The sequence below is a fragment of the Sciurus carolinensis genome, unplaced genomic scaffold (genome assembly GCF_902686445.1).
Source record: "Sciurus carolinensis unplaced genomic scaffold, mSciCar1.2, whole genome shotgun sequence".
NCBI lineage: Eukaryota > Metazoa > Chordata > Mammalia > Rodentia > Sciuridae > Sciurus > Sciurus carolinensis.
In genome coordinates, this window is record NW_025920157.1 from 1,167,201 (window position 1) to 1,194,964 (window position 27,764).

At 36.6% G+C, this 27,764-nt stretch overlaps 1 pseudogene; it reads left to right on the plus strand.

The window, feature by feature from the left end:
* Window positions 1-27,764, plus strand: LOC124974620 (5'-AMP-activated protein kinase subunit beta-2-like; annotated as a pseudogene).

Sequence of the window (27,764 nt, forward strand, 5' to 3'; positions counted from 1 at the left end):
ATGGTAAACACCACCAGCGACCGGTGTCTGTGGAGTGTCACCGCACCACAGCTGCACGTGCAGAGGGAGATGTGCCATGACCCGGGCAAGGAGCACAAGATCCTGGTGGGGAGCATCAGCGACCTAGGTGTCTTCAGCCTGCTGGACTGCAAGGTACTCGTCTCCGCGCCCCCTACGTGGTGGTGCAGCTGCTGCTTGGCTTCCAGGCTCCTCCTCCTTTCCTTGGTTCCTTTCATCACACTAAACTGGTTACAGGAAAAATTTTTTTTAATTAAAGGGATATTCTGGGGAGGTATGCGTTGGATTGTAAATTATTCCTTGTTGTGCTGCCTCAATATAGGCACACGTGGAATTCTTGTTTTCTTGGTGGTTTGACCAAGCCTTAAGCCACATATTTAGGGCACGAACCATAGACTTCTCCCCCGCCCTCACCATCCTTGGATCTTCTAACAATTTATACTTGTAAGCTTTGGTGGAAAACTTGAGGGGGTAGATTGTTTGAGCCACTGGCCCTAGCTCAGTTGCTTAATTTTTTTCTTTTTGATCAGTTCTATTTTTATCCAACTCTAGAGTTATTTTTAACATCTGTTACAATGCAATGAAGATAAACATTACAAGGTCTTTGCTTTTGTGTTATGTGTATGTGTTACTGTTTAAGGTCGTATTGCCTATATATGTACCTGACAAAATTGACATAGATAATAAGTGTGCATAAAATTAAAATTTTAAAAATGGATCCAAATACTTTTAATCACATGATTTAAAAGGGTTCAATTTAAATTGGGTAAACTAATAAAAGTAAAATGTCTTTAGAAATAACTCGCACATCTCTAGGTGTTCAAACTAATAAAAAGTTGATGTTAAACAATGTCTAATATCAATTGTTTCTAGGACTTTTCTTCAAAAGGAAAGAGACAGCAAATACTGTTCAGGACACTTGTCTGATATCTTGGTTTTTACAGAATAAGTGAATTGGAGTTAACATGTATGGGATTACTCAAATGTGTTTGTGGAGACATCTGATTAATTTATGAAGTAAAAATGCTAATTGTTAAATAATATTAAGTGTCCTTAAGTTCTTAAACTCCATGGAGTAACATACTTAAATATTATCAGTGTTTTCATAGGTTGGTAAATTAAAAAGGGTTTAAAATTGCTTTGTGTCATTACTAAAACAAGGTTATTAAGAGTTATGTCCTAACAGGTAAAACACCAATCCAGAGGGTGAGCGTTGCATCTGCTTCCTTACCACTTCCCCCTGCTCCCCCTCCAGTTCTGCAAAGCTCCAAAGAGCTCTTAGTTTTGGATTTAGAGTTACCAACTCCCCTCTCACTGTGTTTCACTTAGAGTACGATAAACAACAAAGTATTTTATCTTGTTAAACTGGAGTAATTTGTCTAAATTCAAAATTTCATAAGAGTTGTTTCAGAATGTGGACAAAATGGGTCAACAGATAGGAAAGAGAAATAAAAGGTTCTGGGTATGGAAATATATTTAATAAAAAGGAAAAGGAAATGTTTCCAAGTAAGAAAGTGCTTGTGTGATGGAATACATGGGGGTTTAAGTAAGTGCTAAGAAAGTCTGTGTGTAAGTAAAGGGCAAGTTTCAACAAGTTTGTGTGTAACTAAATTGGTTGTATGTATAGGAGACAGTTGAAGTTATTTAAGGTTTTTCCTAAGGTGAAATACTAATGTTCTGATATAAACCAAAGGTTAATCTATATGGTAAAATGACAAGGATTTCATAGAAACACTAATTTACTCTTAATTTTATGTCTATTAAGTTTTATTCTTTAAAACAATTAGTCTTAAAATTGGGGTTTAAACAATTATGGTTAAACAACTGTTCAGAGTATTGTACTATGTTAGAGTCTAAATTTTTCCTCAAAAACTGAATTTAGTAAGATTAAAGTGTCAAGGTAATTGTGAAATGGTCACTCTTTGTTTATTAAATGTATTCATATTTTCCAAGTATACAAGTTTTTAAAGCAGGAAATTTCTCAAGCTGCTATTCTCCAGAATAAACTTGTCTGTAATGGTAATTTTAAACTTAAAGAGTACATTTTATTACAGATTTATTTCTATCATTTAATGTTCTATTATGGGACCTATTATCAGTAAGGTATATGTAAAATTGGATACTTATTTCACTGAGATAAAAATTTAAATGTAAATATATTTCTAAGAGTTAGTGACAGCCTGATTTTTTTAAAAGTTCATATCATAGAAGGTGAAAGCATTTCGCTACACAAAAGAAAAGTTAAAAGTTCTCTCAGCCTTTCTTTGATTGATTCTTGTTTTGGATATGTTAGACTGTGTTAACTAATGTTCATATGGACTCAGATATCAGTATATGTAAACTTCTTAAAATGACATTTAAGAAAGAGTGTAATGGGCAATAGCAAAAATTGGACAACAATGACAGAGATTGGGGTCTCTGACCTCATGACTGTAGCATGCCTGGTGCCTGGGAGTGTTCCTGTGCAGGAGCACAAGATGCCTAACTGCTGTGGCAGTAGCCTCCATGGGGAGGCTCTGTACAGGAGTCCTATCAGTTCTTACATTGATCTCAGGCACACAGCTCTTGGGCAGAAAGAAATTGTTTTGCTAGATAACCAGTGTTTCATCAGTTCCCTTCTCTAGTTCCTGCCCACCTTACAGTAACTTTGGACAGTGGACTTCTTTGAGAGCTACACAGAGTTTCTAACATTGCACTTTGCAGTTGTGGAAAAAAGTTACGTAGGTGTTCTAGTCTCTGTAGCTTTCCTGAAAACAAATAATAATGCTTACATAGTCTTTAACCTAATAATAAGACATGTATAAAGATTGCTAACATAATTCTTTAGATCTGCATTTCCATCAGAGAACAGAGCTCCATCTGATCTCAGCTTAATCTTCAAAATCTGTGTTTATAAACTTTATGTTCTAATACTCCTTTGACCCTCACTGAATTTGAAAATTTGGTCATGCTGGTCATGGCAAAGGGGCAAAAATTAGCTTTAGGAATAGAACATTTTACTTAAGATTTTTAAAGAGCCCTGCCTTACCTGAGATAAGGCTCTGCCTCACCCTGCTGCATGTTAGATTGGCTCAAAAGTAAGCCAGACTTTAACTCATTTAAAGTTGTGCTCAAAGTTTGATGTTTGTTGTAAAGATTACTGTGATCTCAAACAGGGTATATAATGTAGAACTCAGCCAAAATTCAAGATAACTACTATACAAGCTAAATATGTTTTTACTCTTGCTAATTTCATTTTGTGAAACTGTTGCCTGTTACTGTTTTGCAGAAGTAGCTGCTTCCAGAACAAAAACCTAGGTAACTTATGACAATAGGCCATCACCTTCAAAACAGATAGTATGTGTTAGTACTTTAATAAAAGGGTAAATGACTATAAAGTTATGAACATTGAAGCTAAAGCCCAGTCCTATTACTTTATGACTGGTGAAACTGACTTGCTGGATGGTTAAGATCAAACTTAGAGATAGGGATTAAATACAGAGGTCAAGAAAAGCCAGTATTTCGGGTCTTGCCCTCAGTCAGCCTGAATCCAGGGAACAAGAGAACTTCTCTAAGGAGCTTTCCAACTATGGGTCACACAACCTCCTGATCAAGAAGAATCATGAGGCCACTGGAGGATAAAAAGCCAATCAGTGCACTGCTGCAGAGGAGGGTCAAGGAAAAAGGGATGATGCTTCCAAGGGAAGCCACCTCATCAAGGAGACCCTACCTAATGAACGGCACTAACTGAGCTAAGAAGCTGCTATTAAGTTCTCTATTAGTGACCCCTATGAGAACTCAGCTGACTCTTTAACAGACAGGAACAGGTCACATTGACCAGATTGATCTTAGACACCTAGCAAAACACTTCAAACCAAAATACAGCCATTCTTGGACTTTTAAAAGAAATAATAGCTAAAAGTAACTTAAGATGTACACTTGTGTTAGCCCACTAAAATTAAAAGTGGAAGCTACAAAAGAAAGATTCTTAGCAAATTTGCCTGATAACTAACAAGGGAAACTTACAGAGTCAGAAGATTTTAGTCAGTTTAAGGCCTACAATCACAGGTAGGCTTAATCTAGGCTTGGTAGTATGATTATCTAGCCCTAAGTAACAGAAATATAGAGATCTCTACTTAACACAGGCTATACCGATAAAGGGATATTGTACAAAAATCAGATGATATTAAGTAGCTTAACTATATTTTCTGGGGACATCAATGACATTAAGAGTTAAATATTGTGTTTACATTCCTGACAACCTGGACAATGTTAAAGACCCCAAATAAAGGCCTTGTCCCCTCCAGCCTTTGTTATGCCTTGTTATGGGAACAACTTCTCAGTTCTTCCACCCTCTGGTGAGGAATTATTGACTTCTGTCATCTTTATGATATTCATTGGCATGTTCCAGATTCTGCAACATTCATATTGTATCAATATCATTTCAGTACTCATGTCTTTTTGTTCTTCTCTCATAGAAGCAACCATCCCCAGATGCCTTTACAGCCTGCTCTTCCCCAACTGGATTTCTACCTTGGGCCCCTCAGTTGACCTGATTTTTAAAAAGGGAACTCCAAACTGCTTGCCCCACAATGCCCACTTCCAGATTGAAGAAGCCAGATCGGTCATCACCCATTTTTCCTACAGCAGTGAAGGAGTTCCTAGTATTAGAGGGGTAAATGAAGTCAGAATTGGGGACAGCCAGTTAGTATAGAAATATGGGATCGGGTCAAATTGAGGAAATGTAGGCCATGAAAGTCATCTGCCTCTGGAAGTTGGAGACTGCCCCTGGGAGAATGTAATGTCAAGAATCTCCAGAGCTCATTAATTACCAAATTTACCTGCCTTTAAAGACTGTAAGCAAGGAGGTCTATATGTGCAGCCCTGGGAGAAGAATGTTGGTTTTATGCTAATCATTCTGGAGTAGTGAGGGAATCCATGCTAAGGTCAGAGAGGGTCTCTTCAAGAAAAAGTGAGAGAGGGAGGCCCAAGAAAATTGATTTGAAGCATGGTTCAATAGGTCCCCTTGGCTTGCTACCTTAATCTCTATCCTAGTAGGCCCCTTAGCTCTGCTTTTGCTTATTTTAACTTTGGGCCCCTGCATTTTAAATAAGTTAATTGCCTTTGTTAAAGATAGAATAAATATGGTACAGCTAATGGTGCTAAAGGCCCAATATCAGTCCATTAAGCAGCAAAAATTAAAATAATAGAGACCCAAGATTGGCTCTCTAAATGTTCTTGGAGAGAGGGGAATGAAAAGATAGAAAAAGCCTGCACTTGTGTAAATATGAGGCTTTTCCCAAACTGCCCTCACCCCTCATAAAAGCCACAAAGAATTTTCATCTCTTATCTGTAAAGGCCAGGTGGCTGACCCAAAAGCAAACTTTGATGGCACAAAAGCAAACTTAAAGATGATGACAACCCTCCTCTTAGAGGTCAGGGTGACCCAGAGCTTAAAATAACATGCTTTGTATACAATTTTATATGTTAACCAATTAAAAAGAACACTGTAAAACTGCTTGCCTTTTATTATAAAAACCCTGCTAAACAAGGGCTCGGGGCCTCTTAGCATCACCGGTTACCGAGCGCATGGAGGACCAGGCTTGAACTTGCTAATAAATGAGTCTTTGTTGGTTGCATTGATCATGGTCTCTGGTGGTCTTTGTGGGGTCTCGAGTCACTGGGCACAACAGTTGAAAGGGGTATTTCATGGAACTTTTTCTCCATTTCTTTCTTTCCTCTCCCACTTCAGAACTTCTTCCTCATCATGTGGTCTGTCTACCCAGCTATCTGTATTTAATTATTTAAAACTTTCTCAAGGTGATCAACTTCATTGCATTTTTCTCCCTTTCCTACATCAATGACTCAGGATTTAAGTACTTCATGTTTGTCAAACCATGACTGAAGTCGTTGATGTCCTGAATTAAAGCCAAATTGTTCTGTGTGAATTGGGGCCTATTCTGAATCATTCTTTTCCTCACTCCATTCTTGCCATTTGGAAAACAGGAAAATGGTTCATATAATTCTTCTGGTCCCATGCAAATCCAAGGGTTTTTGACAGACCCTTTTCTTCCCTCTTTGTTTTACTAAAGCCTCTTCAAACTGTAATGTTAATTGTTGTTTTGCCTCTTTTATCAGTGGTTCTTCTGTTTTACTTAAATTAATCAACCTTTTTTATAGTCAGTTGCATTCAATCCTACCACAGAAATGTTGTCATAAGTGGAAGGTCTTTACTTCAAATGTTGGAGCATTAGTAGTTTGTGGCTTTCAGATTCTAAATGAAAATCCTAAATTGTAAAATAATTGATAGAAACAGTGGCAGTGGGGCCTCCATTGGATGCCAGCCTTTTGCAGCAGACTAATTCAGTGGTTCTCAATCTTATTTATGTATTGGAATCAACTGAGATTTGTTTAAATACTTTATGGAATATTTGAATCATTCACAAAATAGGGAGAACAGTATAAAGAACCCTGTGTACCTCTTACCAGGTTTAGAGAAGGATCAAGCATGAATGAATGTATATCATCCATACCCTAATCTACTATTCCTCCACCAATTTTTTCCACCAATTTTTTGAAGCAAATTCCAGATGTCAGAACAAACTATGATTTACCTCAAAAGATGAGTTTTTTTTTTCTCTATTTTACCATTATCACAGTCTTATCTGGGATGATTTTAAAAATAGATTCCCAGATCCTATATCTGAATCTGAATCTTAGGTTATTCTTAGGCATATGCAAAAATTCCTGTCTAATGCAGCTTGTCAGAATGCATTGCTTTTAGAATATGGATAATAGGTTTTCTTTTATGCTAATTCCTTGTAATATTGTAAAAGGTTTTTCATTTTTTAATTTTTTCTTTCTCTTAGTTAATTAAGTAATTAATCTGTGCCTCTGGGGCTGGAACCCAAGACCTCATGCATTGTAGGCAAGTGCTCTATCACTGCTACATTCCCAGACCTTGAATTTTATTTTAGATCATGGTTTCTCAGACTGTAGTTTTGAGGAATAGTGAGAGGCAATATGGAAAGTAGACTTTTCCATTCCCCACCACCACCACACACAAAAAATTCCTAAGTAAATTAGCTGTTTTTTTTTAATGCACTTTATTTTGTTTGGTAATATCTTTACTTAACAGTGTAAAGTCCTTTTACCTGTTACCAGTTTAAGGCAGGTCTTAGCAAATATTTTCTGTAAGGGACCACATGATAAATATTTTAGATTATGTACATAATACAGTCTTTCACAACTGCTTCCACAGTGGCATGAAAACAGCTGTAGATAATAGGCATACAAATGAGTGTACCTATTTTTCAGTAAAATCTTTATAAAAGCACCTCACTTACTGACTGCAGTTTGCCAACTACTGGTCTAAAGGGATGGTAATAAAGAAAAAAAAACTAAGGAGTTAATATTTTTCAGAATCCTGCAAACTTTATTTGATTATATATTTTGATTATATAATTGTTTTTGTTAAAGGAAAATGTTTTTATTGTCTTTTGCTGTTTGAGGTGCCAAAATTTGCATTCCTATGCCTCAAATAGAATAAACCTGTCATAAGTGTGCAAGTATGATTTCATATCCACTTTTTGAATCTAGTACTGTCTCTCACTAGCTAGGCCAAGTCCTCTACCACTAAGCTACATTCCCACCCACTATTTCTCCATTTTATAAAATCAATGGTCTTTTCTTAAAATTTTAATTAATTAATTGATTAACCTGTGGTTCTGAACCTGCTTGAACCCAGGGCCTCACATAGGCTAGGCAAGTGCTCTGGCACTGAGCTACTTCCCCAGTCCTTTAATATTAAAATTTAATGTCTCTTCTTTGTGTAACTTATTGTCTAAAATAGAGTTTATAATTTTTTATGAAGTTTGGTATCTGTAATTTTCTTTACAGTTGATTATTGAGATCCATTTATAGTTGCTTGTGAAAAATATATACCTGACTTAATTTTTAAAAATATTACCATCTTTTGTTTTCATTTTTTTTTGTCTCTTAAGAGGTACTCAGAAGCATGTTATACTTGCCTGCCTATGAATTAAACTGGCAGTAGGGAGTAGGGTTTTCTTTTTCTTTTCTTTTTTTTTTTAAGGCCAATCTTGAGGCTCTGAAAGGGTAAGTAATATATGCAAACTCAAAAGTAAGACTATGATTTATGCAGCACTTGTCATTTGACCATTTTTGGTTCAAGATGAGTTCTTTTTCTATGGTTTGTAAAAATCTGATTTATTCTAATTTTAAGGCTTATTTCCTTAGCTGAAGCCTAGCAGCTCTCTCTACTCTAAGAAGGAGAATGAGCTTTTTAAGAGTTCTTGGGTCACAATTTATTCTACAGATAACCTACTCCTTCTTACAGCTCCCTGGGGACAAAGAGTTTGTATCACGGCAGCAGGATTTGGATGACTCCATAAAGCCCACCCAGCAGGCCCAGCCTACTGCTATCCACTGGTCTGAAGGAGGCAAGGAGGTCTTCATTTCTGGGTCTTTCACTAACTGGAGAACCAAGATTCTGCTGATTAAGAGGTGAAGATAAGTATCTTGATTGAGGCTGAGGGGTCCAGGAATAGAGTCTGACCTGTTATCCTTCCTAATAGAAGTGAACAGGCTAGACTTACCATCTCCACTCTCTAGATGCTTCCTTTGGAATATGTCCTATTCTGTGACCACTTAGTATCTATTGCATTATTTTTTAACCTCATTATGAGTCAGATGCATTACCACTTAGAATATCATTACCTCAAGAGAATTTATAATAGCTTTGTGGGTTTATTCTTTAGGATGGTGTTACACAGGTCTTTTGCTATGCTTTGAGGAAGTCTGTAACTGACAGAATCTGTTGCTGTGACTTCTGCACTAAAGCAAAATGCACCATAAAATTCAAGGTGATAGTGTTATGTGGTATTTGCAGAGCAATGATGAATTAACTTATTATTAAATTGGCCCAGATAACCAGATAAGTCATTTCCAGTAATGGCTCACCAAAATATGGAAAGTACCTTAAGGACTCCTATATCCCAAATCTGTTAAGGTGCTTATACTTGTGAGGAATCTGTTCTGCTAGAGCAAAATATTTATACTAAGATGAACCATTTTGGGAGATCATTAACTATTTTTTTAGGCATTGGTTTAAGAAACAAAGTTGTTGGAAGGGTTGGAAACATATGTCCAAGATGATATAGATAAAGGGATTGGATGCATACATTATTTTTTACACAAGGGACACAGTGGTTTAGGGATATGGGAAGTCATTGGTATAATACTTTAATTACCACTTAGTTATCTATATTCCATCTTCTTAAAGGAACTTGACTGACCTTGTATTTTCTTCTACAGCCATAAAGACTTTGTTGCCATCTTGGATCTCCCTGTGGGGAGAGAACCAATACAAGTTTTCTGTAGTTGGACAGTGGGTTCATGATCCATCAGAGGTAAGGCTTTGATCTCCAAAGGTCACCATGACTTAGCAGCCTCATTTTAACTGTAATTGCTTTCTGAATTGATGGTAGCAGTTCCCTTACCCTAAAGGATTCCTCTCAATAAAAGATGGAGATGCTGAGTGTGATCATTTGTAACTTTTAGTAGACACAGAGAGGAGGATGGGTAGAAGAGAGGGATTTGAAAAGGAAATTCAAGAATTTTTTTTCTGCTTATTGTTTCATCCTATGGTTACCAGTCAGGTTGGCATGATTAACAATTTGACCCATGTCAAGAAATCCAATTTTGAGGTGTTTGATGCTTTAAAAATAGATTCTATGGAGAGCTCTGAGACATCTTGTCAAGGTAATTTTATAATATTTGCTCTATTTTGCCTTGCCTTTCTTGTAACACAGAAGTGGTTTTTAAATTTATTTCTTGAAAGTAATCTTTTAATTTTGTTTTTTATTTCCATTTCTCCTCAGGAATCTTCTCAATCCTTTATATATGTGCACATATTTTTTATATAAACATTTAGATCCTATTCTTCATAGCAAAAACTATGTCACCATCCAGCGGGACATAAAGACACATACACCTCAGAATGTCATGAAGAAGCTTCTCTTTTATTCAGATCACAACAACAACCTCCAAAAAGCAGTCTTACCCTCAATATATAAGCAGTCTCATGCATAAGCAATATCGATCAGATATGTCCACCCAATCCTGTTAAAGGTCAAGCAATCATGAGCTCAAGCATACATGTAACCAATTGTAACAGCTTTCTGTTTTTCTGCAGGCATACAAAGCATGCCCTTTGGCTCACTGCCAGCCCATATCTTCCCTGTTTGTTTATAAAAAGAACGTGCCTATCTTAGGTTGTCCATGACAGAGCAACATCCTTACCCTTCATCAGAAAATGAAGCTTATATTTTCATTCCCTGTCTTATGTTGGTATGAGCTCTTCATGAATCTTAACCATCTCTGACTACTGGTATAGCATAGCCAAATATGGGGGGAGGTTCCCACATAGCCTGCTATGTCGTAGGAGTCATTTGAGAAGGGTGCTAAGTCAGGAGAAAAGGGTACAGTAGGTAACCCTAACATGGAATTAGTGATAAGATTAGGAGGATATAGATTGGAAGAGTTAGTAAGGGGCAAAAGGCAAGGCCATGCCTTTACTATCCCCTATAGGTAACACACAGCTCCTCCATTAACATGGTGAGGGATCATCAACAACAGCAGTTGGAGGAACTTCCACATCTTCTTCTTGTTCTTGGTTTTCTATTGAGGTAGCCTTGACTAATCTTTCAGGCAGCCAAATTGGCGATTGTGCATCCTGCAGGAAAACACAAACAGATCCTTGTGTCCAGATTAATACCGGATCTGGGCCTTTCCATTGTCCCGATAGAATGTCCTTCCAGAGCACTTGAGGTAGATGTTTTTTATTAGGCTCTGAATGATGGTCAGCAGCCAATCAGCCCTCAGAATCGAGATTTTAAAAATTTTAAATGAACAAGGAAACATATAATTTGTCTTTTGGGGATCTGTATGATGCCCCTATTCCCCCTTTTTGTTTATAAAGCATGTTTTTAAGTGTTAAAGGGGCATGCTCAACAATACTTTGTCCAGTAGGATTATAGGGAATTCCTGTGAAATGTTGAATACCAAAGGTGGAACAAAATTGTTTAAAGGCCTGGGACGTATATCCAGGACCATTATCTGTTTTAATTGGTTTGGGGACCACTAGGATGGAGAAAGAATGTAAACAGTGTGCTATTACATCGTTGGATTTTTTCTCCAGCATGAGCAGAGGCCATAATAAATCTTAAAAATGTATCTATTGACACATGGATGAATTGTAGTTTTCCAAATTCTGAAAGATGAGTTACATCCATTTGCCAAATATGATTGGGTGAAAGCCCTTTTGATTTACTCATAACAAGGGTTTAGGAATAAGAGTAGCACATTTAGCACAAGACTTAACTATGTCCTGAGCTGTTGCCTTAGTAAATTTATAGCATGTACGTAGATTGGAAGCATTTATGTAAAATTTGGTATGAAAAGTTTTTGCATTTTCAAATGTATTAAAGATGTGTGGGTCTCTGGTGGCCGTGTCTGTTAAATCATTGTGTAAACTTAGAGAACCTGGAAGGCCAGTATGGGCCCGAACATGCGCAATACAAAAAGGGCTTTTTCTATCCAAAATAAGTTTTTGTAAAGATTGTAAATACTTAGTGATGGTGAAAGTGAGGGAGAGCAGACCAGTTAATTCTAAATTTTGAATAGCATTAACAATGTATTTGCTATGAGATAATAGGTTAAAGCGCTCATGGTGGGTTTTGAATACTTCTATAGCTACTAATAGTTCTGTTTGTTATGCAGATAGAGTATTAAGCAACACTGTTTTGTAACATTATTTACAGTAATAGCACCCATATCATTTTTTGATCCATCAGTAAATATAAGGTTAGCTCCTATAATAGGTTCTTTTTGGGTGATTTTGGGGAAAATTATAGGATATTGACTCCAAAATTGCAAAAGAGGATCAGATGGCAAATGATTATCAAACACAACAGAAGTACTAGTAAAGACTATAGCCCATTAATTTGAATTATTAATAAGATATTGTATCTGATCAGTAGTATAAGGAGTACTTATTGTCAAGGGATGTGACCCAAAGGTGGAAAGGGATACTTTTAATGCCCTAAGGATTAATTCTGCCACAGATTCAGTAAACAAGGATAAGACCTTGTTAGGGGCATAATTCATGTGAACCCATAGAATAGGACCCTTTTGCCAAAACACTCCTGTGGGTAACTTATTTGTGGCCAAGACAATGAATAATAAAGGCTTAGCTAGGTCAATATGATCAAGATGAATCTTTTCCATAGCTGTTTCAACAAGCTTGAGAGCTGTTTGAACCTTAGAGGTAAGCACCCGCTTAGAAAGGGAATCAGAATCACCTATAAGAGTGTCAAACAGGGGTCCCAAACTTGAGGTGGGTAAGTGAACATAAGGTCTAATCCAGTTAATGTCACCTAATACTGCTCTGGCAGAGGCACAGAAGTCAAAAGCTGTGCTTCCTCTTGTTTGTCTAATTGGGGAGTCAAGGGGTAATGGGTCCGAGGTACGGACTGGATAGCCCCATATATTTTTGGGCCCCGAGGCCGGGGGCCCTGATTTCCACTTTTTGGAGGTAAAGGATTCCCATCTTTGTCTCTAGTTGATTTACAATCACTTGCCCAGTGTTTCCCTTTTTTACATCGGGGACATAATTTTGGCACAGGACTTTGAGGGCAGTCCTTTTTTATGTGTCCATATTGTTTACACTGATAACACTGTTAGCCTGGGTGGTAGTTGGCATTGCCTCTAAGACCCTGTGCAAGTGCTGCAGCCATCACCTGACCTTGAATAAAAGCCTCATTATTATCCCTACAAACCTTTAAGTAGACTCCAAGGTCTTTGTTTTTCCAAGGTCTTATTGTTTCTTTACATCATTTATTTGCTTGCCCATATGCAAGCTTGTTTGACTAAAGGCATGGCCTGGTCTACATCTCCAAATACACATGCACTGTTTGAATCAATCTCTCTACAAAATTGGCATAGGGTTCATTGTTGCCTTGAATAACCTCAGATAACTGTCCTTGAAGATCGCCAGCACCTGAAAGCATTTTCCAAGCTTTAGTGGCAGCAGCACTAATTTGTTGATACACACCGGGATGGAAAATAATCTGATTACCTTGCCCTTCATATGGTCCTTGGCCTGTCAGCATGTCTAGATTCCATTGAGGATTGCCCACAACTGCATTACATTGGGCAGTATCAGAACATAACCCCTGGTTAGCCACCTTCCACATAAGATATTGTCCCCCAGATAAACATGCTTTGCTAAATTACCCCAATCAGTCGAAATAAGATTTTGACTTGCAACATTCTCTAATAAAAAAAATGGTAAATGCAGCTTTTACTCCATAGGACATAACTGCCTCTTTTAACTGTTTCACTAATTTTATATCTAATACTTGATGATATCTCTGATTGTTTTGTTCTTCAAATACTGGGAATATTGGGAACACTGATTGAGATTCTACTTCAGCCCACTGTCTGGGGGCCATCCCTGTGCAGCAAGCACATGCGCCCCTACAACTTGGAAAAGAGTGGTGACCTGGATTATACGCCAGAGGGCACAGTATGGTAGGGGCTAAATGCCACTGAGAGAACCTCTTTTCTAGCTCTGTCTTAGATAGTTCCTGTTCTTCAGAGTCACATCCCTGTTCTGAGTCTGAACATCTACTTTCTCTTTCAGAAGTTCAACTCGATTGTTCTTCTTTTACAATTTCTAATATCTCTTCCCCTTCTATTAGCTGTTCTTGAAATTTTGGTTTTTTGGAAGTCAGACAGAGAGGAACTAATGTCCTCATAGGCAAAGTACCAAGAGGGAGAGGCGTTAAAAGAGCCTTCCATGCAAATCTGAGAAATTTAAACAGAAACTAAACAAGAAAAAGTATCAAAAACATTAACACAACTAAAACCTTACACACATTCATTTACTACAGGACATTCTTTGCTGTCCCTTGGGACAGCCTTCTGTTAAGTTCCTTCACTAGGGGAGCCTTCTGTTAGTACCTTAAGGCCACTCTTTTTTCAAATAGAAAAACCTGCTAGTTGACTGCTAGTTGATTGTGCTAGTGAAAAATTTTCTCCTTTATTACTTACCTGAGCGCTGACCGTTCCCCATACAGGCCACCAAATGTCACCATCCAGCAGGACAAAAAGACACACCTCAGAATGTCATGAAGGAGCTTCTCTTTGATTTGGATCACAACAACCCCCAAAAAGCAGTCTTACCCTCAATATATAAGCAGCATCATGCATAAGCAATTTTGATCAGATATGTCCACCTAATCCTGTTAAAGGTCAAGCAACACGGGCTCGAGCATACATGTGGCCAATTGTAACAGCTTCCTGTTTTTCTCCAGGCATACCAAGCAGGCCTTTGTCTCCCTGCCAGTCCACAATATCAGTCTAATGTACTTTCAATTTTTAATCACGTATCTATAGTAAGACATTTATTTTGCATTGCAGCCCAATACACACATACACAGATATACAGAAGTGTAATATGTGATATAATGTTTGCCTTTATTCCCTGTGATGTATTCTTTTCTGTGTTTTAAAATTTATTTATTTATTTGTTTTGGTACTGAAATTGAACTCAGAGACCCCCAACCAATTAAATCATAACCAAGTTCTTTACATATCCCATAGATTATCGATTTATTTAAGGTGTATAAGGTAAAGATTTTCTTCCATTCTGTAGTCACTCTCTTCATGTTACGGATTGTTTCCTTTGCTGAGAAGATTTTTATTTTGAGACCATCCTATTTATGGTTTCTTGATTATACTTCTTGTGCTTTTGGAGACTTGTAAGGAGGTCAGTTTGTAAGCTGACTAGGTGGAGGTTTGGTCCAACTTTTTCTTCTATTATTTGCAGGGTCTCTGATATAGTGCCTACATCTTTACTCACCTTTGAGTTAATTTTTCCACAGCATTAGAGATAGAGTCTTGAATTCATTTTGCTACTTATGAATTTTCATTTTTTTTTCCAGCATCAATTGTTTAATAGGCTATGATTTTTTAATGCATTCTTTTGGTGTCTTTAATATGAGAAAACCCTATTTATTTGGGTTTGTCTCTGTGTCTTCTGTACCATGGTACTACATGTTTATTTTGGTACCATGCCATGCCAGTTTTGTTACCATCACTCTCTAGGTCTGCATTGTGATCCCTCCTGCTTTACTCTTCTTGGTATGTATCACTTTGGCTATTCTGTGTCTCTTGTTTTGCAAATAAATTTCATGATTGCTTTTTCTAGTTCTGTGAAGAATGTCATTGATATTTAGTAGGAATCACATTAAATCTCTAACAGTCTTGGTAGTATGATTGTCACTTTGAAAATATTAATTCTGCCTACTCAAGAGCATGAGAGATCTTTTCATCTTGTAAGAATTTCCTCCATTTTCTTATTTAGGATTCTGTAGTTTCCATTGTAGAGTTCTGTTCCCTCTTTCATTAGGTTGATTCCCAATATTTTTTAACGGTTATGGTGAATGGACTAGTTATCAAGGACTATGTCAAAAAAAAAGTGGTGAGAGAAGGCATTCATGATCTCTTGAAGTGTTTATGGGGAAGGTTTCATTTTTTCTCTATTTAGAATGATGTTATCCTTTGGCTTAGCATAAAAGACTTTCATGATGTTGAGCTATTTTACTACTATCCCTTGTTCTTCTAGTGTTTTAAACATGTACAAATCTACATTTTTTAAAAAGCATTCTCTCCACCTATTGAAATGACCATATGATTCTCATCTTTAAATCTATTGATGTGATAAATTATGTTTTTCGATTTTCATATGTTGAACTCACCTTGCATCTCTGATAGAAACCCCATTGGATTGTGCTGCACCATCTTGTTAATGTGTATGTGTATGTGATTTGACAGAAGTTTTAAAAGAAATTTGGGGTCTGTTTCATCAGGGATATTGATCTAAAGTTTTCAATCCTTCATGTGTCTGTGTCTTTTTTTTTTTTTTTTGGTATCAACATGACATTCATAGAGTGAGTTAGGAAGAGTTCTCTTTTCTACTTAATGGTATTATTTGAGGTGTATTGGTGTTAATTCTTCTTTGAAGACATTGTAGAACTCAGCTGAAAATCAATCTCTGGTATGTGGCTTGTCTTGGTTGGTAGACTTTTGATTGCTTCTTCAATTTTATTGTTTTTATTAGACTGTTCACATTGTGCATGTCCTCTTGATTGAGTTTGGGTAGTTTATTAGTCTCTAGAAATTTTTGAAAGTCTTAAAGATTTACTATTTTATTGAAGTATACATTTTCAAAATAATTATATTTTACTTTGTACTTCACTGGTGCCCATCATCATATTCCACTTACATCATTTATTGTAGTAATTTGTGTTTTCTTTCTCCTTCACTTCAATGTGTAGCTAAGGGTTTTTCTCAATTTTCTCAAAAAGCAACTTTTAATTTTCTTCAATCTTTTTAAATGTTTCTTCACTTTTTTTTAGTTCATTTTTTTGTAAACAATTGGATACATCTTGTGTCTCCGTTTGTACAGGAAGTAGTGGCATACCATTTGTGTAAACATACATTTACATAGGGTAATAGTTTTTGGTCCATTCTGTTATTTTTTTCTTCCCCCAAACTCTCCCACCCCTCTTATCCCTCTATACAGTACCTCCTTCCTCCATTCTTGCCCCCCTCCCACCACTTTAAATGTGTCATCTTCCACTTATTAGCAAGGTCACTCGTGCTTTGGTTTTCTGAGATTGGCTTATCACACTTAGTATGATATTCTCCAATTTCATCCATTTGCCTACAAATGCCATGATTTTATTATTATTTAAGACTGAGTAATATTCCATTGTGTATATGTGTGTATATATATATATATATATATATATATATATATATATATATATATCACAGTTTCTTTATCCATTCATCAACTGAAGAATATCTAGGTTGGTTCCACAATCTGGCTATTGTGAATTGAGCACCTATGAACATTGATGTGGCTGTATCTCTGTAGTATGCTGATTTTAAGTCCTTTGGGTATAGGCCAAGGAGTGGGATAGCTGGGTCAAATGGTGGCTCTATTCCAAGTTTTCTAAGGAATCTCCATGCTACTTTCCAGAGTGACTGCACTAATTTGCAGCCCCACCAGCAATGTATGAGTGTACCTTTTCACCACATCCTTGCCAACACCTATCGTTGCCAATAATCTTGATAATCACCATTCTAATTGGGTTGAGATGGAATCTTAGGATAGTTTTGATTTGCATTTCTCTTATTACTATATATGTTAAACATTTTTTCATATATTTTTAATTCCTTGTAGATCTTCTGTGAAGTGTCTGTTCATATCCTTAGCCCATTTTTTAATTGGATTTTTTGCATTCTTGGTGTAGAGTTTTTTGAGTTCTTTATATATTCTGGAAATTAGCACTCTATCTGAAGTATGAGTGGCAAAGATTTTCTCCCACTCTGCAGGCTCTCTCTTCACATTGCTGATAGTTTCCTTTGCTGAGAGAAAGCTATTTAGTTTGAATCTATCCCAGTTATAGATTCTTGCTTTTATTTCTTGTGCTATGGGAGTCCTGTTAAGGAAATCTGATCCTAAGCCAACAAGGTGAAGATTTGGACCTACTGTTTCTTCTATAAGATGCAGGGTCTCTGGTCTGATTTCAAGGTCCTTGAGCCATTTTGAGTTGATTTTTGTGCAGACTGAGAGATAGGTATTTAGTTTCCCTCTGCTGCATATGGATTTCCAGTTTTCCCAGCACCATTGTTGAAGAGGCTATCTTTTCTCCATTGCATATTTTTGGCACCTTTGGCTAGTATGAGAAAATAGTATTTATTTGGGTTTGTGTCCGTATCCTCTATTCTATACCATTGTTCTACCTATTTTTGTGCCAATACCATGCCATTTTTGTTACTCTTGATTTGTAGTATAGTTGACGTTCTGGTGTTGCGATACCCCCTGCTTCACTTTTCCTGCTAAGGATTGCTTCAGCTATTCTGGGTTTCTTATTATTCCAGGTGAATTTCATGATTATTTGCTTTATTTCTGTAAGGTACATCATTGGAATTTTAATTAGAATTGCATTGAATCTGTATATCACTTTTGTTAGTATGGCCATTTTGACAATATTAATTCTGCCTATCCAAGAACATGGGAGATCTTTCCATCTTCTAAGGTTTTCTTTAATGTCTTTCTTTAATGTTATGTAGTTCTCATTGTAGAGGTCTTTCACCTCTTTTGTTAGATTGACTCTCAAGTATTTTACTTTTTTGAGGCTACTGTGAATGGGGTAGATTTCCTAAATTCTCTTTCTGAAGATTCATCACTTATGTATAAAAATCCATTGGATTTATGAGCATTGATCTTATATCCTGCTACTTTACTGAATTCACTTATGAGTTCTAAAAGTTTTCTGGTGGAATTTCTGGTTCCTGTAAATATATAATCATATCATCAGCAAATATGGATAGTTTGAGTTCTTGTTTTCCTAATTTTATCCCTCTAATTTCCTTGGTCTGTCTAATTGCTCTGGCTAGAGTTTCGAGGACATTGCTGAATAGAAGTGGTAAAAGAGGGCATCCCTGCCTTTTTCCAGTTTTTAGGAGGAATGCTTTCAGTTTTTCACCATTTAGAATGATAGTGGCCATGGACTTAGCATAGATGAACTTTACAATGTTAGGAAATGGTTCCCACTATCTCTATTTTTTCTTGTGTTTTGAGCATGAAGGGATGCCATATTTTATCAAATGTTTTTTCAGCATCTATCAAAATAATCATGTGATTCTTGACTTTAAGTCTGTTGATATGGTGAATTACATATATTGATTTCCAAATGTTGAAACAACCTTGCATCCCTGTGATAAAACCGACTTGATGGTGTTGCACTATCTTTTTAATATATTTTTGTATGCAATTTGCTAAGATTTTGTTGAGAATTTTTTCATCAATATTCTTTATGGATATTGGTCTGAAATTTTCTTTCCTTGATGTGTCTCTGTCTGGTTTAGATATCAGGGTGATATTGGCTTCATAGAATGAGTTTGGGAGGGTTCCCTCCTTTTCTATTTCATGAAATACTATGAGAAGTATTGGAATGAGCTATTCTTTAATGGTTTTGTAGAACTCGGCTGAGAACCCATCTGGTCCCAGACTTTTGTTTGTTGGTAGGCTTTTGATGACTTCTATTTCATTACTTGAAATTGATATACTTAATCGTGTATGACCTCCTTGTTCAAATTTGGTAATTCATATGTCTCTAGAGACCTGTTGATGTCTTTGAGATTATCTGTTTTGTTGGAGTATAGATTTTCAAAACAGCTTCTAATTTTGTTTTGTATTTCAATTGTGTCTGTTGTGATATTTCCTTGTTCATTCCAAATTTTAGTAATTTGAGTGTTCTCTCTCCTTCTCTTTGTTAGCATGGTTAAGGGTTTATCAATTTTCTTTATTTTTTCAAAGAACCAACTATTTATTTTGTGAATTTTTTCAATTTTTCTTTTTTTTCAAATTCATTGATTTCAGCTCTGATTTTAACTATTTCCTGTCTTCTACTACTTTTGGTGTTGGTTTGCTGTTCTTTTTCTAGGCCTATGAGCTGTAGTGTTAAGTTGTTTATTTGTTTTTTTTTTCTTGTTTTATTGAATGCACTCCATTTGATAACTTTTCTTCTAAGTACTGCTTTCGTAGTGTCCTAGAGATTTTGATATGATGTTTTTGTTTTCATTTATCTCTAAGAATTTTTAAATTTCCTTCCTGATATCTTCTGTTATCCTTTCATCATACAATATTGTATTATTTAATCTCCAGGTGTTGGAGTAGTTTATTATTTTTAGTCTGTCAATTATGTCTAATTTCAATCCATTACAATCTGATAGAATTCAAGGTAGCATCTCTATCTTCTTGTATTTGCTAACAATTAGCTTTGTGGCATTAAATATAGTCTATTTTAGAGAAGGATCCATGTGCTGCTGAGATGAAAGTGTATTCACTCTATGTTGAATGGTATGTTCTATAAATGTCCGTTAAGTCTAAATTATTGATTGTGTTATTGAAATCTACAGTTTCTTCAATTTTCATTTGGAGGATCTGTTCAGTGGTGTTAGAGGTATGTTAAAATCACCTAGTGTTGTTCGTGTTGTGGTCTATTTGTTTTCTGGCATTGTGAAGGATTTGCTTGTCATATATGGACTAGCCACTGTTTGGGGCATAGATATTTATGATTGTTATGTCTTGCTGATTTATGCTTCCCTTAAGAGTATCAATTGTCCTTCTTTTTCCTTTCTGAATAACACTGGCTTGCAGTCCACAGTATCTAATATGAGGGATGGATACTCTGGCTTTTTTGCTGTGTCCATGTGCATGGTATGTTTTTTCCCATCCTTTCACCTTTAGTCTGTGGTTATCTCTTTCTATGAGATGAGTCTCTTGCAGGCAGCAAATTTTTGGATCTTTCTTTTTAGTCAAATCTGCCAGTCTATGTCTTTTGATTGATGAGTTCAGGCCATTAACATAGAGGGTTATTATTGAGATATGATTTGTATTCCCGGTCATTTGGCTCACATTTTATTTTTTATTTTTTGACATGATGTGGTTTCTCCTTTATTTGGCTGTTCCTTTAGTGTAATTTCTCCCTTTGCTGATTTACATCATTGTTTTTCATCTCTTCCTTGTGTAATATTTTGCTGAGAATGTTTTGTAATGCTGGCTTTCTTTTTGTAAATTTTTTTAGCTTTTCTTTATCATGGAAGGATTATATTTCATCGTCAAATCTGAAGGTAAGTTTTGCTGGGTATAAGATTCTTGGTTGGCATCCATTTTCTTTTTGGGCTTAAAAAATGTTGTTCTAGGCCCTTCTATCTTTTAGTGTCTGGATTGAAAAATCTGCTGATATCCGTATTGGTTTCCCCCTGAATGTAATTTGATTCTTTTCTCTCACAGCCTTTAAAATTCTGTCTTTATTTTGTATGTTAGGTATTTTTATTATAATGTGTCTTGGTTGGGTCTTTTGTAATTTTGTGTATTTCGAGTCCTATAAGCCTCTTGTATTTGGTTTTCCATTTTGTTCTTCAGATTTGGGAAATTTTCTGATATTATTTCATTGAATAGATTGTTCTTTCTTTGGTTTATTTCTTTAAGACTTCCTCAATCCCAATAATTCTTAAATTTCGCCTTTACATGATATCCCATAGTTCTTGTAGATTCTGTTAATGATTTCTTAACATCTTCTCAATTTGGTCAACTTTGTCTTCAAGATTAAATATTTTTTTCTTCAATGTCTGAGGTTCTGTCTTCCAGGTGTTCTATCCTGGTTATGTTCTATTGGTTATGCTTTCTATGGAGTTTTTAATTTGGTTTATTGTTTCCTTCCTTTTAAGTATTTCTGTTTGTTTTTCTTTCAATATCTCTAACTCTTTACTAAAATCATCTTTTGCTTCCTGTATTTGCTCTTTTAACTCTTGATTGGTGCAATCATTCAATGCCTGCATTTACTCTTTCATCTCATCATTCAATGCCTGCATTTGCTCTTTTATCTCCTTGTGTGCTTCCCTGATGGTTTTAATTATGTACATTCTGAACTCCCTTTCTGACATTTCTTTTGCCATGTTGTCATTGAATTTTATTGCTATACCATCTAGGTTTTTTTCTTCCCTTGTTTTCTATTGCTCAGATTTCTACCCCTGTAGTGTGAAATTCTAGGATATTACAAATTTCCTCTATTGGCTAATATTGTCTCTGTAGATTTCCAATAACTCACCTCTTAGACTTCACTGGACTGAAGTCTTGGAGGAACTTGATAATGCAGTGCTCCACTTAGGAAGCTGCCCCTCTAGGGTTGGTGGCCTTCAGGTGGGGTATATTCCCTGTATGTGGGCAGAGGCACCTCCACTTGTTGACTGATGGTCAAAGGGGGACTAGATTTCAGACTGGGGCACATCTGATCTGGTCTTGTGTCTCTGGTTCTATTGCCCTGGTGGGAAAACCTTGCCCAATAAGGTGACTCACCCTGTGGGGAATTTTTGCTGTGCAGCTCTCCTCCAAGAAGTTCCCTTCAGTTCAGAACTACCACCTGGACTGGGAAGCCCTCCTCTGCAATGTTCCCAGGTGTCCTATCCTACCACCTGGGCTAGGGAACCTGGCCCTGCGAGGAACTCCATTGCTGAGTTACCATCCTCTACTACACTCCCTGGGGTTGGAGCTACTGCCTGGGCCTCAGAAACTCACTCTGTATCGAAGCCTCTCACTGTGCGCCCCTCCTCTGCAATGCTCCTAGTGTACTGGGTTCTCCACTGCAGCAGGGGAGTCTCACTGGTCCACTCTACTCCACAATGTTCCCTGTGTTTTGGGACTATTGCTCCACCTGGGGAGCCCAACCAGTGGGAGAGACTCACCCAGTGGCTCTGAGTTGGTCCTGAGTCTCTAAATATCACCTCTTCTTGACTCCTGGGTCTTGTCAAAGGTCCTCTAGCCTCCTGTAGGTGTCACAGGAATGGAGCTGCCCTTCCAATGATGATGGCCACACCCTCAGGAATAATTCAAAATGCCTTGACCAGCCTATAAAGAAGCCTCTGGCTAGCTCCACAGTGCAGGCAGGCCAGCTCATCTGCAGGCATGTTCTACGATGGCAACAGACCTGGCGTGGTGGTCAGGAAGGGTCGCTCAGTGATCGCGTCTGACTTTGGCCTGGTGGTTTTGTGGGTTAGCTACCTGCTGCCTGGATCTGCAAGGCAGGTAGCTTGGGTGCTCGCCTGCTACCTCCGTGATGCAGGCAGCCTGACTCACCCACCAGCTTGCTCTGCGACTGTGACCTAATAGTGATGGCACCGTCCTTGGTGCAGGGGTCAGGTGGTGTTGATCAGTGATGATGTCTTCTTTGACCTGGTGTTTGGGTGGGTTGACTGCCCGCTGCCTAGCTCTGCAAGGCAGGTGGGTTGACTCTCCTGCCAGTTCGCTCCAGGAGTTCTACCAACTAGTCTGTTTCTGTAGTTTTAATTTCATTGATTTCAGCTCTGGTTTTAATTACTTCCTGTTTTCTACTACTTTTGATGTTCATTTGTTCTTCTTTTTCTAGCTATTTGAGGTGTAAAATTAGGTCATTTATTTGTTGACCTTCAATTCTTTTTTTTTTTTTTTTTTTTTTGGTGCTGGGGATCGAACCCAGAGCCTTGTGCTTACAAGGTAAGCACTCTACCAACTGAGCTATCTCCCCAGACCCAACCTTCAATTCTTTTAATGAATGAGCTCAATGCAGTGATCTTTATTTTTGACCTGCCTTCATAGTGTCCCAGATATTTGATATTTTTTATAGGTTTTGTCACTTACTTCTAAGTATATTTTTAATTTTCCCCTGGATATCTATTGCAGTTCATTTGTTATTTAGGCTCTAGGTGTTGGAGTAGCTTTTATTTTTATTTTATAATTGATATCTAGTTTCATTCTATTATGATCTGACAGAATGCAGAGTAGTATTTCTATTGTTGGTATTGACTAATTATTGCTTTGTTTTGTAACTTGTGGTCTGTTTTAGAAAAGAATCCATGTGATGTTGAGAAGATTGTGTATTTGCTCAATGATGAATGAAATATTCTATATATGTCTGCTAAGTCTAAATCATTTATTGTATTTTTTTAATTCTGTGATTTCTTTGCTGAGTTTTTGTTTGGAAGATCTATCCAGTGGAAATAAAGGTGTAATTAAAGTAAGTGAGTACTATTGGTTGGTATTCTACTTGATTCTTGTAGTTAAGATGAGTTTGTATGTAGATGCTCCATTTTGTGAGGCATATATATTTAGAATTACTATGTCTTCTTGATGTATGATTCCCTTAAGCAGTATGAAATGTCCTTCTTTATCCCTTCTCTGTTTGACTTGATTGGATATGAGAATGGAAACCACAATTAGTTTATGAAGGCCGTGTAAATAAACCTTCACCTTCAGTCTGTGTCTTTGAGTGTCTGGGTTGAAAAATCAGCTGAAATCCAAATTGGCTTTCCCCTATATGTAATTTGATTAGTTTCTCTCACAGATTGTAAAGTTCTACCTTTATTCTGTATGTCAGTTTTTCTCATAATTTGCTTTGGTGTGGATCAGTTGTAATTTATGTGCACACTTGTAGTTCTCTAAGTCTCTTGTATTTGATTTCCCATATCATTCTTTGGATTTGGGAAATTATCTATTATGCCATTGAAAAGATTTTGCATTCCTTAGGTTTTTATCTCCATGCCTTTGTCTATTTTGATAAATCTTATATTTGGTATTTTTATGTTACCCATATTTCTTGGAAATTCTGTTCATGGTTTTTTCCATCTTCTCGGGGTGGTTGACTTTATTTTTAAGGGTATATATTTTATGTTCTTTGTCTGAGATTCCTACTTCCAAGTGGTCTAGGCTGTTGGTGATGCTTTCTATTGAATTTTTAATTTGGTTTGTTGATTCCTTCATTTCAAGGATCTGTGCTTGGTATTTTTTTTTTTTTTTTTACAATTTCTAATTCTTTATTGAGGTGATCTTTTATTTTCTTTATTTTTCTTTGATTTTACTCCTTATTCTATACTTTACTTTCCAGGTCATTTGACTATGCACATTCTAAATTTCTTCTCTGGCATTTCTTCTAATGTGTTGTCAGTTGGTTCACCAAATATTGTCCAGCCTGCTAACTCAGTTGCCTGTCCTGTGATTTACACAGATTCCCACCATGCATAATGAAAGCCACAATGACCAAGATTATTATAAGAATTTTAATATTTTATTAGACCTTTTCAGGAGGCATGAGAAAGGCTCTCTCACAGGCAGTGTTAGACCAGGTCATGGTCACTGTTTGGCAGTAGATGAATGGTTAAGATTGAGGTCTGCATCATTCACTGGTGCAGTTAAGTAACTGAGGCCTTTAGTATCTTCTCATGGTGTCTGTGGTTAGCTGAAACTGTGCTGATATTGAAGGTGTGTGTCAGGTAAGGATTTTTTTCTGTGCAAAATAAACTGCCATGGAATGTTGGACTCTAGGAATGACTTGGTTCCATTTTAGTTGACAATGTAGTGTTTAATGACAACAGTTTAATATTCTGTATGCCAATTTTTCATTTGAAATAAAATGTCACTTCATTTTACATGCAAAGATCTAGTGACAATAAGGCATTTTTAAAGAAATATTAGCCTATCATATATCTTAAGTCAGTTGCTCATGATTGAATTTTACCAACTCTACTAAATGCTTTAATTAATACTAGGATAATTAAAGTAGAGCTTTAATGAGCAATAATTTCTGAAGTTATAAATCCTGGAATGTGTTAGTTAAATCGTACTTTTCTTTTTTTGAACTCTTAAATTTGCATCCATGTAATGATTTGAAATGGCAACAGTCATAAGCAAGAAGCATTTTAAGTGCTTATATTATGTACTGTAAAATAATGCTTCTTTATTGCTGTCTTATCTATGTATACATATGGCAATCCTGGGTTAGTTATACTAATTGTAGTCCCTGGAACAAAAAAGGCTCAGAAACTTAACCACAGTTATTGCCCATACTAAGCAGTGAATATTTCTTGAGTAAGTAGATAAGTATTTCTTGAATTAATAAATAAACAAGATAGCATATGACTTCTGGAAAGTGGTGCTGGATAAAGTACACTGAACTTAAAGCTTCAGTCTCAACCCTGAAATAGTGACTTTGTGACCTGGGCAAGTCAGAAAACTGTCCTCAACAAAGCTAAGATAATGGGATATCTCACATAAAGGTAGTAGTAGCTGCCCTCCTAAGTTTGTGGAGTTATGACTGCAAGTATTTATTTGTTGAAAAAAACTGTAGGTGGGAAAACATACTTTCACCTGTAAAATAAACATCACATGGTGACATTATTATTTCCATGCCCATCTCTGCTGATTACACTCTAATTAGACACATGAACATACATTAATATTCAGAGTCACCTGCACCTTATGTCTTTCAGAACTGTTTTTAGGTAGGTTTTGCAAAATACATTTTCAGACTTTCTTTAGTTCTGCCTACATCTGCAGACTGTTAGGAACTGTGCCCCATTGGTCCTCCCCTTTCTTTCTCCCACAGTAACAATGTTCTTGGGAAACTGAAATCTTTCTAATATTGGCTGGGTAATTAGGAAGGCCCCACAACTGTATATCTCATATGCAGTTCATTTTCTACTCAAATATGAGTGACTTTTATCAGTTTCACTGTTGGACTCTCAGTGTCAGATGCAGGTCATTTCATCATTTGTTAACTCACTCATTTAAAAAGTAGCTAATTATGCTCATTTAATCTATGAAACTTATCTCTTAAAACTCCAAATTTCCTAAAGGGCAAATGTCTTTTGATCCTGGACAGGGACATGTTGTAACAGGGTATTGGGAATATTTTACAAGGCTAAGTAGTTGGATCCAGACCTAGGCATGCCCCTTAAGCACACCTTCTTATAATGCTCCAAGATGCAGGTCACATCTAAGAAAGAGTTAAGGATCACTGGGATTCAGTCTGTACTGGCACTTAAAAGACTGTCCATCATGGTGATCTGATCATATCTCTTCTTATCCCAGGTGTTTAGGGAGAAATATTGGTCACCAAAGTTTACACTCATACATCAAAAAATGTGAAGAGAGGCTATTCTTTCATCCCTGGAAAAGAAAACCAAGAGAAGAGCTGTACTTGGAACTCAAGGTGATGTGCATCTTATACCAGGGCAATGGAATTCTTCATGGTCAGGTCTGCCAGAATGTTATAGACTAGAAAAAAGAAATCATTTGGGCATGGGCAGGAACAAGTGTGTTAAGGAGATAAAGGAAGGTCACTGAAAGTTAACTGCAACATCTGATATGTTTGACCACTCATGTACAGGATGTGTGCCCACTGAGGTAGAGTCCTTGGAAGTGGATGAAGCACATTACTGTGTCAGAGTGAATGGAAGTGTGTGGTATCTGAACAAGTATGGAGAGAATATTGGGTTAGAGTGAGAAAAGTGACCTTGAGGCCCTGTGGTCTTCCTCAATCTTTCTGATTCTAGAAAATTCTAATTTAATATTTTGGGGATTCTATTTTTTACATGTGAAGTGAGTACACAGCAGTATTTTGACTGTCTAACATGAACACATCTTATCTTTTATTTTTTTTTAATTTTTACAGACTGCATTTTGATTCATCATACAAACATGGGGTACTATTTTTGTTTCTATGGTTGTGCACAATGTAGATTTATACCATTTGTGTCATCATACATGTACATAGGGCAATGATGTCTGTCTCATTTCACCATTTTTCATAAGACTCTCCTCCTTCTCATTTCCCTCTACATAATCTAAATTTCCTCCTTTTTTCTCTCACTCTACCCCCTCACCCCCATTATATATCATCATCCACTTATCAGGGAAAATATTTGGCATTTATTTTTTTGGGATTGGCTTTTTTCACTTAGCATGATATTCTTCAATTCCATCAATTTATCTGCAAATGCAATAATATTATTCTTCTTTATGGCTGCATATTATTTCATTGTTTATCTTTTTGTTTGATGTTGCACTGGTAAGGACTGGATGGGATGACAGTTCTTAGAAGAATGAAAATTTGAAGCAGGAGTAGGAGACATGCAGCCCATTGGAATTATGTGGAGCCAAACACTTTTCTTACTCGTCTGCAGGACCACTCTCATTCTTCATGGCATACTATGAAGGAAAACAGAGGAAGCCTTATCAAACAGATGTTGTGGATAACTGGAGAGGGAAAGAAAATGACTACGTGAATTAG